The 17,412-nt window shown below is 35.0% G+C and overlaps 1 protein-coding gene across 4 annotated transcripts in view; it reads left to right on the top strand.

Moving 5' to 3' along the window:
* Window positions 1-17,412, top strand: part of LRBA (LPS responsive beige-like anchor protein) — a 745,100-nt gene that overhangs the window by 670,216 nt on the left and 57,472 nt on the right. The gene's annotated exons all lie outside the window — the stretch shown is intronic.

Raw genomic sequence — 17,412 nt, 5'->3', positions numbered from 1 at the left:
CATTTTACTGATAATGAAACTGAAACCAGATGGGTAAAGTACCCTTAAGCAGGATAACCTTTAAGTTAGTGACCTAGCTGGGACTTGAACCCAGAACTTCCCTCCAACAAAATGTTTGACTCAATATAAGATGAGAGCTTTTTCAATTTGAACCCATTAAGGGATCAATAATCATATTTCTAATTTTTATAACTTTGAAGGCTACTCACTAATTTAAAGAACTAGGAAAATAATAATTCATTAAAGAAATAGGATTATAAGCATAAATCTATTTAAATGTGATAAAACACATATTTATATATGATACATAAGTACGTGAATAACCATATAGAAGTTAATAATAAGAATGAAGTCTATAACTTTCCTACATCATCAGACTTGGTGTTGGACTGAGACTTGTTTTATCTTTTTCACTGATTTTCTTAAGTAAAACACTCAAAACATGGTTTTGACAAATACAATATTCACCAAAAACTCTGCATATTGCCTTGCTTTTTTTTTTTAAGTATTTTAATTTAATTATACATCCTCCAGCTAACATACATCATATACAAAGATGTATGTATGTTCATGTAATTGAACAGATAACACCTTACACATCTGTACTATTTTAGAAGAGAACTTTATTAAAGAAACCAGGGAGTTTTGATTCATAGGGAAAGTTGTATATCACTGTAAAGGGAACATCGTTTGCAGTAAGTAAGATTTGTCGTTTTTCACCGTCACTTGATGTATTTCTTTATAATTCTACTTATGACCTGATCACATTGACAGTATATGAAAATACATATTTAAATATATTTGCTAACATATATTATCACCTGGTTTATGTGCTAGATAAAGAAGGTTAATACACAAACAAAAGCACTGTGCACTCGATGCACATTTATCTTAAATTGCACAGGTTTCGAACTGCTGTGTTTCAGTTTACTTTAGAACTGGATCAGGTGAACTCTAAAAGACTCTTCCAGTTTTTCAGTTCTTTGAAAATGTTCCTTTCAGGGGGCATTTTATTTTATTAGAGCAACAACTGACTGCATGACACAAAATATGCATAAGTTCCGTGTATGAAATTGAGGTTGGAGCAAACATGCAAATGGTGTTAACATAATTTCATCGTTAGAATAGAATTGAATAGGCCCATTTACTTTCTTTTTTACTGTTTTAACAATATTTGAACAGTGGTTCTATTAATGTCCATAATTACTCTTCAAATATACCACCTGGTTCTGTTTTTTTGGGTTCCCTTGTAGTAATTATCCCTATCTCTACTTAGCTTTTATATGCATGGAATCAATATAGATTTGATTTTGTCATGTGCTGTTTTACTTAACATACCAGCATATATTATTTTATGTTGCTATAAAATCTGTGTAGTTTTAATTTTGAAATTCCATAATATTCTGTAGAGTTGCTATGAAAATGTACTTAATACCATTTCTCCCAATGTGGGATCCTATTTTTTTTTGAGACTTGTCTATTGGTGTGTCCAAGTCGATATAGTGATACTTTTCCCATCATTAAAGTTTGTGCAACATGTGGTTGATAAAGGATGGCTCTCTGTATCTGTGTGATGCTGCTAGTTAAAAAGTGAAACATTCCATCAGCTGGATGTTTCCTCTATAGATCAGTCAGTATAATTGGCTCCTTGTTTTTACTCTGGATTGACCCATGCTGCTTCTCACACACATCAACGATTTACCAAAGGAGTTTACCATATACTGTTTACAGTACAATCTAAAAGAGCACTGTCCAATAGAACTTTCTGTAGTAATGGAAATGTTCATTGTATCTGCACTGCCCAATACAGTAGCCACTAGTCACAGGTGGCCATTGTGCATTTGAAATGTGGCTGGCGTGACTGAGGAACTGAATGTTTAATTTTAGTTAATTTAAACAGCCACATATGGCTAGTGGATACCGCATTGGACAGGGGAAACTAGAAGACTGTTGTGTATCTTTGGTTACCAAATTTTCGAAATCCAGATTCTGGGCAGGTGGTCAGACAATGGGACAATAAATGTTTGTTAAATTAACTTGGTAGAATATTTGGAATTGGGCATAGTCCATTTAGGCATTAGATATGTAGTTGACATACATGTGTAAACCAAATTATATTTTTTCTTTCACTTAAAGTAACATGTTATGACTTCAAATATTGGGTTTTATTGTGGTAAATAAATATACAATTTACGATGTTAACCTCTTTTGAGGTATAATTCAGTGGCATTAAGTACATGCACATTGTTATGCAACCATCACTACCGTCCATCTCCAGAATTTTCGTCTTTTCCAAACTGAAACTCTGTATGCATTATACAGTAACTCCTCATTCCTCCCTGCCCTCAGGCCTTGACAACCACCATTCTACTGTCTCTAGGAATCTGACTATTCTAGGTACCTCAGATAAGTGGAATTATACAATATTTGTCCTTTTGTATCTGGCTTATTTTATTAAGGTTCATCCATGTTGTAGCATGGGTCAGAATTTCCTTCCTTTTTAAGGCTGATTAGTATTTCATCATATGTATATACCACATTTTGTTTATCCATTCATCTGTCAATGGATATTTTGGGTTGTTTCCACTTTTTAGCTATTGTGAACAATACTGCTATGAACATGGGTATATTAATACCTGTTTAAGGCCCTGCTTTCAAGTCTTTGGGGTATATATACTCAGAAGTAGAATTGATGGATTATATGGTAATTCTATTTTAACTTTTTGAGGAACTGCCATGCCAAGTAAGTTTTCAGTATTTATTTTTCATGATCAGCATTTGCTAAAGACTATTTAAAACTTTTGCTGTAAGTTTCTTTTCTTCCCCACATCTCCAAGTGGTTAATTATTAGCAAATTAAACTTTAACTGGAGAGCTTTCCAACTCATTGCACCTTAATTTTTTTTTTTTTTTTTTTTGACTGCACTGGGTCTTCCTTGCTGCACGCGGGCTTTCTCTAGTTGTGGTGAGCGGGGGCTACGGTTGCACGGGCTTCTCATTGCAGTGGCTTCTCTTGTTGCAGAGCACAGGCTCTAGGCATGTGGGCTTCAGTAGTTGCGGTGCGTGGGCTCAGTAGTTGTGGCTTGCTGGCTCTAGAGCACAGGCTCAGTTGTGGCACATGGGCTTAGTTGTCCCGCGGCATGTGGGATCTTCCCGGGCCAGGGATCAAACCCGTGTCCCCTGCATTGACAGGCAGATTCTTAACCACTGTGCCACCAGGGAAGTCCCACTCCCTAATTTATTTTTATATTATATGTTATATAAACATGTATTATATATTAGATTCAGCATTCACTCAAAAAACATGGCCTATGATGTATGGTGGGTACTCAATGTTCTTGAAAGACTATCATTCATTACTTAGCATTATTCATATAAGTATACATATTTGCTTTCTGAATGTTATTGAAACAAATATGATCTTTTATCGTAGCCATTCCTTATTATAGTGCTGAATTTTGTGACACAATGCAGTGTGATACAGTAGAATACACAAACAAACAAATGTGGATTTGATTCCTGGCTCCAGTGCCAACTAGTGGTGTGACTTAGCTCTTCCTGAGACTCTGTATATGGAATTGGTATGATAACGCCCACCTCATGGAGAATTAACTGTTGTGTAATACATGAAAAGGCCTGCCATGGTACCTATCCCATCATAAGTACTCAGCAAGTGTTAGTTCCTTCCCTTATGTTGTTCCCTGTTAAACCTGTGGGTTAGAAAACACAGCTATGGAAAAGAATATGAATTACCGATTGCATCATAGAAAGAATCATAAAGTGTTAACACTAGAGAAGTTACTAGAGATTGTTTCTTAGAAGATTCATACAGAATTCATTGTAAAGTGAGGCAAAGAGAGAACAGAAAACAAGACTAGGTCATTAATTTTTTTCGACAACCTTTTACTGAACCTAAATTATGTAATAAGGTTAAAGAGTTGAAAGGCAAGTGCCTGCCCTCATCAGCTAGAGTTCATTGTCTCGTGGGGAAATACGGATAAGTAAACAGTTATAATACTGTGACAAATTCAGTGTAGAGATAAGCACACTGCATGCATGCACAAGCGTGGAGAACAGGCACTAAACCTAGACTGCCAGAATCCAGCCACGCTTTTTGGGAAATGAGAGGCCGGAGCTGTAGATTGAAGGGTGAATAAGAACATTGGATAGAGTTGTGAGCAAAGGATAGCGACACAGAAGAAACTGTATGAGCCTCCTGCACAATGTGTGAAAGAGATCATGGCTGGAGATTATGTCTGTGGAATGAGCCAAAAGTGATAAGGGGAAAGAGATAGACAGGAGCCAGAAAAAGTAATTTTAATGCCATGAAAAGTAATTTTAACTGCATTATAAGACAGTGGATTGAAGGTTGGAGGTTGGTGACATAACCACATGTGTGTTTTAGAATCTGTCTGAAAGAAGGCTGAACAAATAAGAACTGAAAAGTCCTCATTGGATTATTCTAAGAGTCATTAGAGGAGGAAGCTTAGATGGTAGAGGACTGTGCTGTGAATGGGAGGCGAACAAGTAAACACAGTGAGGAAAGGAGATGATGGAAGGGAGAACTTGTCACTGCTTTATTAAGATATAGTTCACATATGATACAATTCACCCACTTGAAGTATACAGTACAGTAGTTTTGGTTTATTCATGGAGTTCTACAAGCATCACCACAGTCTAATTTTACAACATTTTGTCACCACAGAAAGAAACCCTGTACCCATTACCAGTCACTCTGAGGGAGATTTTTTTTTTTAATGGATAGGTAATTGACCATACTTCTGTGTTAATTGGAAAGATCCAAAAAGAGAGAAGCACATGAAACATAGAAGAAAGAAAGCATGAAATAGACTGCCAAGCTCTATGAGGAAAAGGAAAGGAACAAAATCCAGAACACGGATAGATAAAGCACCGGACAGCGGGAAACAATACTGCCTTGTCTGCGGTTAGAGAGTGGAAGGTTAGCCTGGGGACTGGTGTACGTAAATGTGCCTGAATGAGGTGGAAAGGCAACAAGATTATGAGGGTTTGTGCCAAAAGTGAGGTAATATTTGTGGAAATACCTGACATAGTGATAGGTGCTTAATTGATGCTCAGTAATATGTAAATTATTATTTCCTTTACATGTTTTTCTCTGTTCTCAATAGTGGGAGAGTAGATATAGAAAAAAGTTGAATAGAGAAGGGGTGTGTGTGTGTGTGTGTGTGTGTGTGTGCGCACATGTGTGTAATTATACATGTGGAGAGAGAGATGGGGTTTGGCCATGAGAGTATGGTGGAATATATAAAAAAGGATTGAGGGACTTCCCTGGTGGTCCAGTGGTTAAGAATCCACCTTTCAATGCAGGGGATGCAGGTTAGATCCCTCGTCAGGGAACTAAGATCCCACGTGCCGTGGGGCAACTAAACCCGCGTGCTGCAACTACTGAGCCCACATGCTCTGGAGCCCACGCGTCACAACTAGAGAGAAGGCCGTGTGCCGCAACACAAGAGCCCACGTGCCGCAACCAAGACCTGGCACAGCCAAATAAATAAATAAATAAATATTTTTTTAAAAAGACAACTAGGAGCAACTGTAAAGGGATATAAAAGAAGATTTTTCTTTAAAAAAAAGAATTGAGAGTGGAAGGGTGGTTAATGAAATTGTTAAAGGGATATTGTTGAAATGGTGGATCTAGGCTGGTTTGGGTAAATAAGACAGGGCCTTATAAATTGGGAAGGTTTATTCTTTCATTAATTATTCATTCACTTATTCAACAAATATTCGTTTTGTTCAAGGTGCTGAAAATACAGAGATGAGCGAGAAAGTCAGTCCAAACCCCTTCCCTCATGGAGCTCACATTCCAATGAGGTGCACAGAAAATAAACAATAAAAACTAATTTCAGTTAGTGATGAGTGCTATAAAGAAAAAAGGCTGGGTTACAGAATACACAGTGACTTGGGAGTAGAACAGTCTTTCAGAGAGGTCAGACTGCCTCTGTCTTCATAAAATGTTTCCTTCCACACTTTGAGAACAACGTAAATTCATATAAGGAAACTCCGGGAGGCAGCTCCCATTGCTCTACTCTGGCCAACCATGTGCCCGTAACCCCAGGCCAGGACAGCCTCCCAAGCCTTGTCAAGTCTTGCTAGTTGTAAAGCTTCCGCTATCACCATCTTCTAATTTACTCTCCACCCCATCTCCAGGCCGTACCATTTTTCCTTCAGAATCTTGTTCTTCTAAGAGGCTTTAACATCCCTAAAACTAGGAAATCTGTGCATACACTTGGCTTATATTGAAACATTATCCCTGTGAAATCACAATAATGGTACCAGGATGGATTTGTGCCTCTCTAGTATTAAAAGCAGACTAGACTAGACTTATTTCTGGTCACTATGATATACTTGGTTCAATCTGGGACACTTAGATGTCCACACAGTCATACACAGAGGCAGGCTCCCCACATACAAGTCATGTATTCACTTACTACTTGGGAAAAGCTCCATTCCTCTTGAGAAAGTTTTATTCTAGAGTGAATGATTAATACATATGGTGCAGTAAGTGATCATAAAAATAATCTCTCTATAAAAAAAGCGCTAAACAATAGAAATGATAACCATGAGAGGAGGAAGAGTAATCAGAGAAACAGCCTGCAGCACATTAAACTTTTATGTTGTTTTTAATTTTTAGAAAACAGCTGGGTTATCAGTATACAACCGTGTCTGTATTCGCATATGTCACACACCAGAAAGAATTATTTTTCAGGCAAATTTGCTTTTCCCCCCCCCCCCCCCCCCCAGCCACAAATATCTGTGACCTCTGACTAGAGGATATATTCTTACCTTGAGCTCTTTATTCTAACAGGCCTCTTGACTCTTCATTATTTCTCTATTTCCTTGGGGTACCTTTTTCCCTTTTCCTCTACCTTTACCACTTTTAATCTACTCTACTTTCCTAGTATTACATATATGTTTTTATAGACAAGGTACAAATAAATAAAAATTGGTTATTTTCTGATGATTAATTCTGCTAAATTTGGTTTGACTCATTCACCTTTCTTCCTTCTACCGGCATTTCAAAAAAAAAAAGAAGAAAGAAAGAAAGAAAAACTAAAAACCATGGAAAGAAGAAATTAAAAAGAGAGAAAACTTAGGTTAATTGAATTCAGAGTCAGATCTGAGTAAGAATAAATATTTTTATTAAGGAAAAAACCTTGTTCCAAAATCCAAATTCACAAAATAAATTAATGATGAGTTGAATATTAACTTTATAAAATAATGTTTCTTTTCCTAAAAAATGTAAAATAAGTATTTTCCTTAAAGACTTTCTTTAATATATTTAGAATATAATTGTATTTATAGGCATGGTTTCTAGAACAATTCTATATCCTTTCTTATATCCAGAGTTCTCCTGTCAATTATCATGTAAATGATATTTGCTATATCCAAAAGTTCAGAGCTCAGTTAGCTTCCTTAGTGTAAAACAGTTCACTGATGGAGTTTTATTAGGTCAGAAATAAGTGTTTAAAAATTGTAAGTACAGTGATGTGCTCTGAGTGAGATGTGTACACTACATATCTGAGCACAAGGGAGAAACAGCCAACCCAGATTTAGGCAAGAATAACCCACCTGAGTATAATCCTTAAGGAATGAGGAGTTAAGTAGGTGAAGCAGTGGAAAGCAGAGAACACAGTGTATGGGAAGGAGCACTGTACAGCCCCATGGCTGGAGAATAACGTGTGGGGAGTGGCGGGGGCGGGGGGGGGGCATAAGAAGTTGGTGATGAAGAGCAGTTAGGTTGATGGTGTCTCCAAAGCACATTTGGAAACCATTTATGTCTGTCATTAGTCTAAGCCACCGTCATCATCTCTCCCCTGACTAGCATTAGTAGTCCTGGTCACCCTTTTCTACCCTTTACTACCTACAATCCACTTTCCAGAGAGCTGCCAACGTGACATTTTAAAACTGTAAATCAGATCACATCCCTCCTCTACTTAAGCTTTCCTGTTTCACATTAAACAAAGAATAAAATTCTGCTTGGTCCACATGATCTGGCCCTGCCTGCCTCTCTGATCTCATGCCATGCTGTTCTCATCCTCATTCGTGTGCGCCGTTTCACTGACCTTCTTTCTGTTCCTGAGCCTGTGAAGGTTGTCACTGGATTAGCACCTTTTTATGATAGCCATTTTCTCTGACTATCCCAGATTTTCACATGCTGGCTCCTTGTCATTCGTGCCTCGGCTTGAAGGTCATCTCTTCAGCAAGGGCTTGCCTTCATACATCCAATCTAGTATCTTTTTGTTACTAATTTTAACTTAATTTAAAGCTGAAGACTGATACATATGATACAGATTGAGACTTGAGTCACCTTGGGCATAGTCAGTTTTCTTAAATGTTCTATGTGTACTTGAAAAACAATGGGCGCTCTACAGTTTTTAGGAGTAGAGGCAGTTTTACCATATGATATGAGTAATGACAAGTGAGGAGTGTAATTAATGAATGTGATTTTTGTTATTAACATTAGTTATTGTTCTGTGGTATATTTGAACTTAAACTAAAGAATCCTGTACTGCTATTCTTTCTCAGTTGTTATGCTCTCTTTTTATATTTTTCCTATTTCTACTCTAAAACTATCAGTTCTTACTTCTTGTTACCAGGTCAGTATGTCTGCCTTTTGGGTACCTGTCCTCTTAGTCAACAATTAGCTATTTTTTAGATGTGATAGCCTGAGAAACCAAATAACCAGATATGATAGAACTAAATTTAAAGTAAATAAATAGGTTTTGATTACTTCCTCAGCTACGAAAGTATAAATGATAGTAATCAAAACTCTATGCTCTAGTTCTAAGCTTCAATGGAACGGAATAGAGCTTCCAGAAATAGACATATGATATATGAAAATATATGATAAAGGTGGTATTTTAAATCACTGGGAAAAGGCTGTCTTATTCAACATGTGGTGTTAAGACAGCTAGCTAACTGTTATAGCAAAAATTTAGATCCCTATTTCACATCTTAAGGTAAAAGAAATTACAAATGAATTACATGTTTTTGTTTGGAATAAAGATTATATTGTAAATATAAAAAGTGCAACTACAGGACTTAGAAAATACTGTAGGTGAGTATTTTAATAATTTTTGGAATGGAGAAGGCCCATTTTGTAAGTCAATATCAAAACCAAAAGTCATTAAGGAAATTGATATATTTGTCTACATAAAAATTGAAGTTATCGTACATCCAAAAAAAACAACAAATGACAAAGTTCAGGAACAGATAATTCACAAAAGATGAAATACAAGCCACAAATGTATGAAACCTCACTAGAAATCAGTGAAATTCAATTTAAAATCCAACAGCATTTTTTACCTATTAGATCATCTAAAATGAAAAATAATGAAAATTCCTCATGTCAGTTAGAAACACACATTGTCATATATTTGGTGAGGATAAAATAGATTGAATTTTTATAGCAATCTATCAGTTTTTAAAATACCCACTATTTACTTAGAACTTTAACCAAAAGGAATAATTGAACACATATGTAAAAAAAGATGTTCAAGTGTATAGTTATTCATAATAGCAAAAAAACCCCACGAAAACCAAAACCACATAAATGTCTAACAACAGAGAAACTGGTTAAATAAATATTGGTAAATCCATACAGTGGAATGCTATATACATCATTAAAAAATATTGCTATCTAGGTCTATATGTATTGCTATGGAAAAATACTTCGCCATATTACATGGCAAAACAGATCATGTTATGAAACATAGAAAATACAAATTTTATAATGTGTATATATGCATTAGGAAATTTCTGTAATTATAGACCCCAAGATGTTTATATGGTCATCTCACCAAAGATAGTCATTATCTTTGGTTAGTGAGATCATGGAATTCTTTTATTTGCTACTTTCTGTATTCTGAAAATTGTTTCTCTTTAAAAATCAAGAGGAAAAAGCCAACCCACAACTCTTTCTCTCTTTTGAGGGGGAAAAGTCTCTGCTTGAAAATCCAAACAAGTGATGCACGTTAACATGAGGATAAGGATATTGACTTTGCTTTTGGCTGTTTGGAGGTCTCTTGTAATTACTTTGTGGCACTGGCCATGTTTAACATTGCTAGGATAGTGACTTTGTATAATGATCTTCGTGTAACTTTGATAAAGAAGAAGGAATTTACAATTTCTTAACTTTTATCTCTCTCAGAAATTAGAGTACCTCTGATCTCTTAGATTGTTATTTAACTCACTGAACTAGAATTCTTTTTCATACTTTTTAGCAGTTTGAATTTATTTCCTCATTGTTCCCAGCATACTTGAGGAGGACCAAAAAAGATTACTTATACTCTTAGGGAAAATATCTTAGATACATCACTGTTGATTGTAGTCCTTATCATCATTTTCTAAAAGCAGGAAGGCTTTTGACCTAAGATTCATGAATTCTCAATCTCTGGGTTCACTACTAAATTGTGTGTGTGTGTTTGTATATAATTAAATTGTATATAAAGGGATTTAACAACTTATTTATCCAAAAAATGTGCGTTAACTCTGAAAATTCAAATACTCTGAAAGTATAAAGTAAAAGAGTAGAAGGCGTCGGTCCCTAAGTTTAGACTCTGTTAGCTAATGCCAGAGTCTCATGCTAAAGTCAGCTATAGCAATTTCTATATGATGTGCTTTGATATACACAGAAAAAAAGCCTCTGCCATAGACTTCATTGCCTTTCACTCAGTGCTTGAAACTTTACCGTTAGAGATCATTTATTTGGTTACAGATTTTTTTTTTAAACGATTTTTTCCAGTCATTCAGCTCTCTGTGCGTAGAACTTGATAGGAGGTTTTGACAAAAGGAAAAGTACAGACACAGCACAGGGTCTGAGCAGCCATTATGAAGGGAGGGCAGGGGCAGATCCTGGGGTGCGCTGGAGCTGGGAAGCAGAGGTGGAGGTTCAAAGAGCAAAAGATACACTGCAGGTAGATGTTGCATAGGATAGCATTAATATGAACAATATCATCCGTGCTTTTCCATCTTGCACCTTATTGTAAGTACTCACTACATTTCCTCTGGAAGCATCATTTTCTCCTTTACTTTTCAAGCAAATACAATGTGATTTTATGTTTATGTGAGTTCGGATATTAAAGTTATTTATTTCCTTCTGAAAATGGAACTCAGCTCTATTTACATAGATGGGTAGGGAAGAGGAAAAGGAGAGCCATGATACTGCTCAATTTAAACAATTATATACAATGGGTCTCATAATATGAAAGTAAAACCTGAAAATTTCTCCCTAAGTTGTGTTTCGTGTCAGTGGTTGATTTTCCCTCTTCCAAATTTATCCTTCCAAATGCTGTTTTAGTAACACATAATCACTCTGAGAAGGTCTGTTTTCCAAAAGAAGCAGCAGCAGTGTTTAAGTTCACATGACCCCAGTTTCATGACAGCGGTAGCAAATCAGATGTCTTATCCAAGGAAAAGCATTTTTGGCTTAGAATTCAATCACTTTCATGGTGGGAGTCAACAGCTTATTTCAGCTCTAACACTACTGCAGAACACTGGCTGCAGTGAATCTTTCAGAAAGCATAAACACAATTGGTATTTATAGCATTGTTAACATTTGTTAAATAGTTCGGGGAATGGTCTGTAAGCCCGTTGTAAGCAGGTGGGGCAGGAATTTTTGTAGTGACTGTAGTGAGATTTAAGAGTAGGACATTAGGACCACATGGTCACGATGGTTGTAGCAAGAGAATAAAGTATAAGTATTGAATACAGTAAGTTAAGGCTTCACGCAGCCACAATTCAGGGTGTTACAGAAATAATCCTGAAACATCTCTAGCCAGAAGTGTGTTACACAGATGGCATATTTGACACAGTGCAGGGCAGGAACTGCACAATGAAAAGACAAACAGTAAGGATTGGTCAAGTTTTAATTGAAAACCTACATTTAAAAATACCTTGAAATTATGCCAGACTTTCTTGTATATTAAAAGCACAAAGTTTCCCTTAGTCAATTAAACATTAAAGTTGTCAGGAAAGCTAATCTTTGTATTTTGCTAGTGATTATGCCTATTACAAACTTATTAGTTAAATAGGTGTAGCTGAATTATACATGCAAGGACATAAAGCAAAGTATTAATATTTTTATGATTTTTTTTCTCTATCAGCTACCCAAGGAATCCTGAGCAATTCCATGTGCTGATGACTTCTGTCATAAACCCCTGATCCCTTCAGGCACCATCTTCATTTTAAATTGAAAGTATGAAAAGTACTCTCAAATCAAGTGACTAAATTTTGTTCTCAAAATTTTACACTAAATTCAAGTTTCTAGAAAGATTAAGATTAAAAAATTACTTAGATTTGAAAAATCTATGTAAGATTATTTGCAAGTATAACAGATTGCTAACTGTTAGAATAGCGTAGTCAAATTTCTAATTTCAGAATAGCAATGTTGTTTTATTTCTAACAAAGACGAGGAAGTTTACTTAGAATCACTACTTTTAGTTTCCATTATTGGTGCAAAGAAGGAACTGAGATTCTATTAATACAGTATTTAGGAAATGCTTAAGTGCAAATTTTTTAAATGTTAAATATTATTTAACTATGTCATGACAGTAAATGTATTGCCTTCCCTCTCTCTGTCCCTGCCAGTACTGTGTAATTGAGGTGTGTGTGTGTTTGTGTGTGTGTGTGTGTGTGTGTGTGTGTGTGTATTGTCTTTCAGGCTTAAGTGCCTTGAGGTCAAGGATTCCTAACTGCACCTCATTCCAGTGTTTGTACATGGTAGATACAAATATTATTGAAAAAATAGATGAAATGATTCTTACCAAATGACTGTTTCCTTCCGTAACATAGTTTAAACATATTTGTCTGGTTTTGAGAAATAATTTAACCTCCTGAATGCAACTATCCTGAATTTTTTTTTTCTTTAAGAACTTTTTACTATGTTTTCACTATGTTTTCCTCTTAGTATTGGCAGCCTTTCTGAAGCAACATTCCACTTATTTTTCTAGGCAGGCTGCTTTATCTACTCGTTTCCAGTAGCTAGAGATGGAGGTGTTTTGAATGAGCACATCAGTGTTCTAGACAGAGATACTGTTTGAAATTATCCATGAACACAGTGCCGCTGAACATTATTGAGTGACGTTTGTTTCTGTTGGTTGTGTCTGCTCTGACTAGCTGGTTTCTTTCAGATTGGCAGCTGGGATTATGCTGCAGTGGATGGACAGCTACAAGAAGTGGAGATTGCAGTGAGGCTGAGCTGGGCTGGGCTGGGCTGGGCCTCAGGGTAACGTGCCTGGAATATATGGGCTCGGCTAAAAGCACTAATAGGAAATCTATGCATATTTTCACAATTTATAATTACGTTATATTTCACCGTGGTAACTTCCATAATATTATTGAGTAAAAAATATAAGTAAAAATAGTCCTTTTCCTAATTTCCCCTCTCCCCTGGTTTCTTATCACTGTATTCGTTTTTTTTTTTTAGAGGTTTACTTTATTTAGCTAGCTGCTCTTTCTCTTTGCTCTTTATGTACTATATGCCATCATGATATGTATATGCTTCCAAATACCTAATGTAAGTAAAACATTGTTTACTTGCAAAGTGTATATACCTTTCTAAATATTTAGTTAGCGATAAATGATGGTAAAATATTGCTAAAACTAATGGCTCCTTGAAATCAGATAGAAATAATTTAGGAAATAAGCTCAAAATAACAAAATTAACTTTGTAGCAAGGTCTATTGATTTCATAGTGTTTGACCAGTTTATCAGTTGGAATTGTCCCTAGGTGGTTAAGAAATACTTCTGGTTTCTATGTTAATGGAAAAATTAAATTTCATAAAGCTATATTGCATATTGTCAGATTTTTCTTTAGATTTTTATGTTTTTTAGTTTTAGATTTGTTTCACAATAGAAATATTTTATTACTCTATTTTAAAAGTAATACATGCTTTGTCTAAGATATCAAATAGTATAAAAGTGAAGAAGGTATTAATTTTTATTCTGCCAGTCTTTTCACCTACCCCCCACCAGAGATAATAGCTGATAAGTTTATGTACCTTTCCAGATTTTACACGTGTGTATTTATGTATGTGTATACATGTACTCACATAACACGTTAGTGTGTGTTTATATAGTTTAATTTTATTTTATTTTTAATTTTTTTATTTAAATGAGATAATAAACTATATTCTTTGATGATTTGGAATTTTTTTTAATCAATATACTATAGACTAGTTTCCATGTCACATATATTCAGTTCAACTCACTCATTTTAATGACTGCATAGTATTCCATTAGCATAATTTAATTAGTTTTTCCCCCTAATTTTTACTATTATAAAGTGCTATAATAGCCATCGTTGTATCTTAATCTTTTCGCATTCATCTGACTCCACTTTTATGAAAATTTGTAGAAGTGGAATCAATAGGTCAATCTTTATCAGAAAACATAAAAATTTGACTTTTAACTAAATTTTTGTTTTTCTCTATGTCTAATTTCTCAAAATTAAAAAAAAAGTTTAAGTCTTTCAAGTCCAAATTTACATAGAATTACTTCTGTTCAATTAACTTATTTCCTCACTATATACATCTTTTGTGTGGATTACTTTGCATAATTTGTTGGTTAAATATCATCTGGTGTTTATTTTGAATGTAAAATCTGATTGACTTCTCAAAATTCCATATGCTGGTAGTATATCCATGATACTTGTTTCTTGATAGGCTACTTATCTTTTACATTATGCTTTACAAAGCTTGATTCCTATATATTTTTTATTTCCAGGGCACTATGAATATTTATATTTCAATCTTAAAAGATTTCTTTTAGGTTCATTATGCTATTTTTTAAAATTTTGTTCATTTATTGTTCTGACTACTAAAAAGTAACTCTGTATTTAATTTCTTATGTTAAGAGGGAGCCTGGTTTCACAACGTTTCTAAATGATGCTTTGCCTTTTTTTTTTTTTTAAAGCAGCTAGAGGTATTATGCAAACAAGACCATTTACATTATAAAGATAATTTTCTCTTTTAGATTCTTCATCCATTTTTAATCAAGTGCATCTAATTGTTATAGGTTTTCTTTTGGCCTTAGTAGTTAATATTATCAGGATTTTTGTCCTTCAGGAATTAAATACTAACATATAATAATTAATATGCTTTTTTAATTTGCTAATACCAAATCTGGATTTTAACAGTGGCTTCAGAGGGCACTGAGGCTGGTTAACTAGAAAGTTGGTCAGTAAACAATGGAAACTGGTCAAATATCCAGCAAGTTTTTCTCCAGGTTAATTCAAATGTGTGAAGGGCAAGGGGGAGAAATAGGCACAAGTGATAATATGATACGTAACACAGGAGAAGTCACTAAATGGCCTTATTGTGACTCTTTTTAAACATTGAAAAGTGAATTAATTCTGAAATCCAAAATATGAAGTCTTATTTGGATTTGTAAATATCTTTCGGTAAGGAGTTACTCTAGAATCTTAAGATAGCCTTCTAGTACTTAATTTTGGTAATGTCAGAAAATTTTAATATACTAATAAATGGCATGTTATTTCTTAATAAATGATTTTTTCAGTTTCCCTATCCCAATTTTATAGTGCTTTTAGATGTAAATATATAGGGGATAAAATGCAATTTCAGAGTTGTGTGCTTAAAAAAAAGCAGAGTACATACGTGTTTACCTTAATTGCATCCATATGTTTAAGTTATTCCTCCCCCAAACTCATCTTAAAGTTTTACAGCTTTATTGTTGGTTACTAAGTGTTGTACTGAGTTAACTTGTTTCCTCTGTTAGATTAAAAAGACCACTTCAGAGAGACTAAAATAGTCACTGTTAAGTTGAAGCCCTACATTGTCACCAAGCCAGTCTACTTCCCTTTACTTTTCTCTTTTCTTTCATTCTTTTGTTTTAGCTAGTGTGTGTATCTATATTCTCTCTATATGTAATGTCCCTTTCTCTCTATATAGCCATAAAATCATGCAAGTATGCAATGGCTGGCACAGAAAACAATAGAATGCACAACTTGCTGAAAATCTTTTCATAATATTTCCATTTAGAAATCCATTAATAAATTCTCTAGGTAATATTTGAGATGCTGTTTATAAAACATAAATATGTGGTTTTACTGGAATGTCTTGAAGTATTTGCATAGTCTTTTTTTATTACTATGTATTTCAACATCTGGAATGCTGCCTGCTGAATTCAGGTTTATTATAGAAAGTAGTAACAGGCTATTTACAGAAATAATTGGGAATTGATGAATAAGAATGAAGTAAGCTTTTCAGTAGAAAATTTTTTAAATTTTTATTGGAATATAGTTGCTTTACAATGTTGTGTTAGTTTCTTGCTGTACAGCAAAGTAGTAGAAATGTTTAATAGAATGTTTTTTCAGTGCTGGGCTGCTCTATAATAGTGTTAGGAGTGTATCTCTTAGCTGCATACCTGCTGAATTACACTGACTTGGATAACCATTCATTCATTAAGTAAATATTGATTGAGCACCTACTGTGTGTCAGGCCCCCAGAAGCACAGAAATACTTAGAAGTCCCTGGTCTCAGGAAGACTTATAGTCTAATTGATAAGATAGAAATTAGACCAGTAATTAGAATTTTAGTTAAGTAGGTAGTAGGGGTCTGTGCGCATTGCTCCAAAGCAACAGGGCGGGGCAGCAACAGTCTGGCTGAGATCTAGAAAGAGATTTCTCAGAGTACAGAGATGCTGAGCTGAGTCTTAAAGAATGAAGAGGAGGCAACCGCACAGAGAAAGGGAATAGAAAAAATCGGAAAACAAATACGGAAGCAGTTTGACACATTACATCGCACATTATAGAGCGTGAGAGGGACAGTGTCAGGGCATGAGACTGGAAACATAGGCAGGAGCTAGATTACTATTATTAACCTTAACTATAAGTGGTTAGTAACATTTATTAAATGCTTTCTTAACCTCAGCCAGACACCATGTTGTCTTTTATGTATATGCTGTAATAATAACATCAAACACTGACCTGTCAAGAACTGTCCCAAGTGTTTTATATTATCTCATTTAATCTTCACAGCAACCCAATAAAGACCCACTGTCATTATTACCATTTGTAGACGAGGAAACTAAGGCATAACTTGCCGGAGTCACTCAGCTAATATGTGATAAAGCTAATATTTGAACTGAGGCGGTCTGATTGCAGTGTCTGCATACTTAACCCCATGCTACGGGGCCACGCCGTGATAAGGAATTTGGATGGAAGGATTTTAACTAGAGAAGTCACATAATCACATTTGCAGCTTTAGGGTTGAACATCTCCTTTCAAGTCCAGGTGTGTTTAACCCTTCTGAACAAAGATGAAGGCTGCTGGCTAATGTTTACAATTTGGGGTCATTTTTTGATATTTTTGTTCTCAGTGTAGTTTTGCAGTAGACTTGAAAAAATAAACTGCTTA

The sequence above is a fragment of the Balaenoptera musculus genome, chromosome 5 (genome assembly GCF_009873245.2).
Source record: "Balaenoptera musculus isolate JJ_BM4_2016_0621 chromosome 5, mBalMus1.pri.v3, whole genome shotgun sequence".
In the NCBI taxonomy this organism is placed as follows: domain Eukaryota; kingdom Metazoa; phylum Chordata; class Mammalia; order Artiodactyla; family Balaenopteridae; genus Balaenoptera; species Balaenoptera musculus.
Note: the sequence above shows the minus strand (reverse complement) of the source record. Positions and strands in the feature narration are given on the sequence as shown.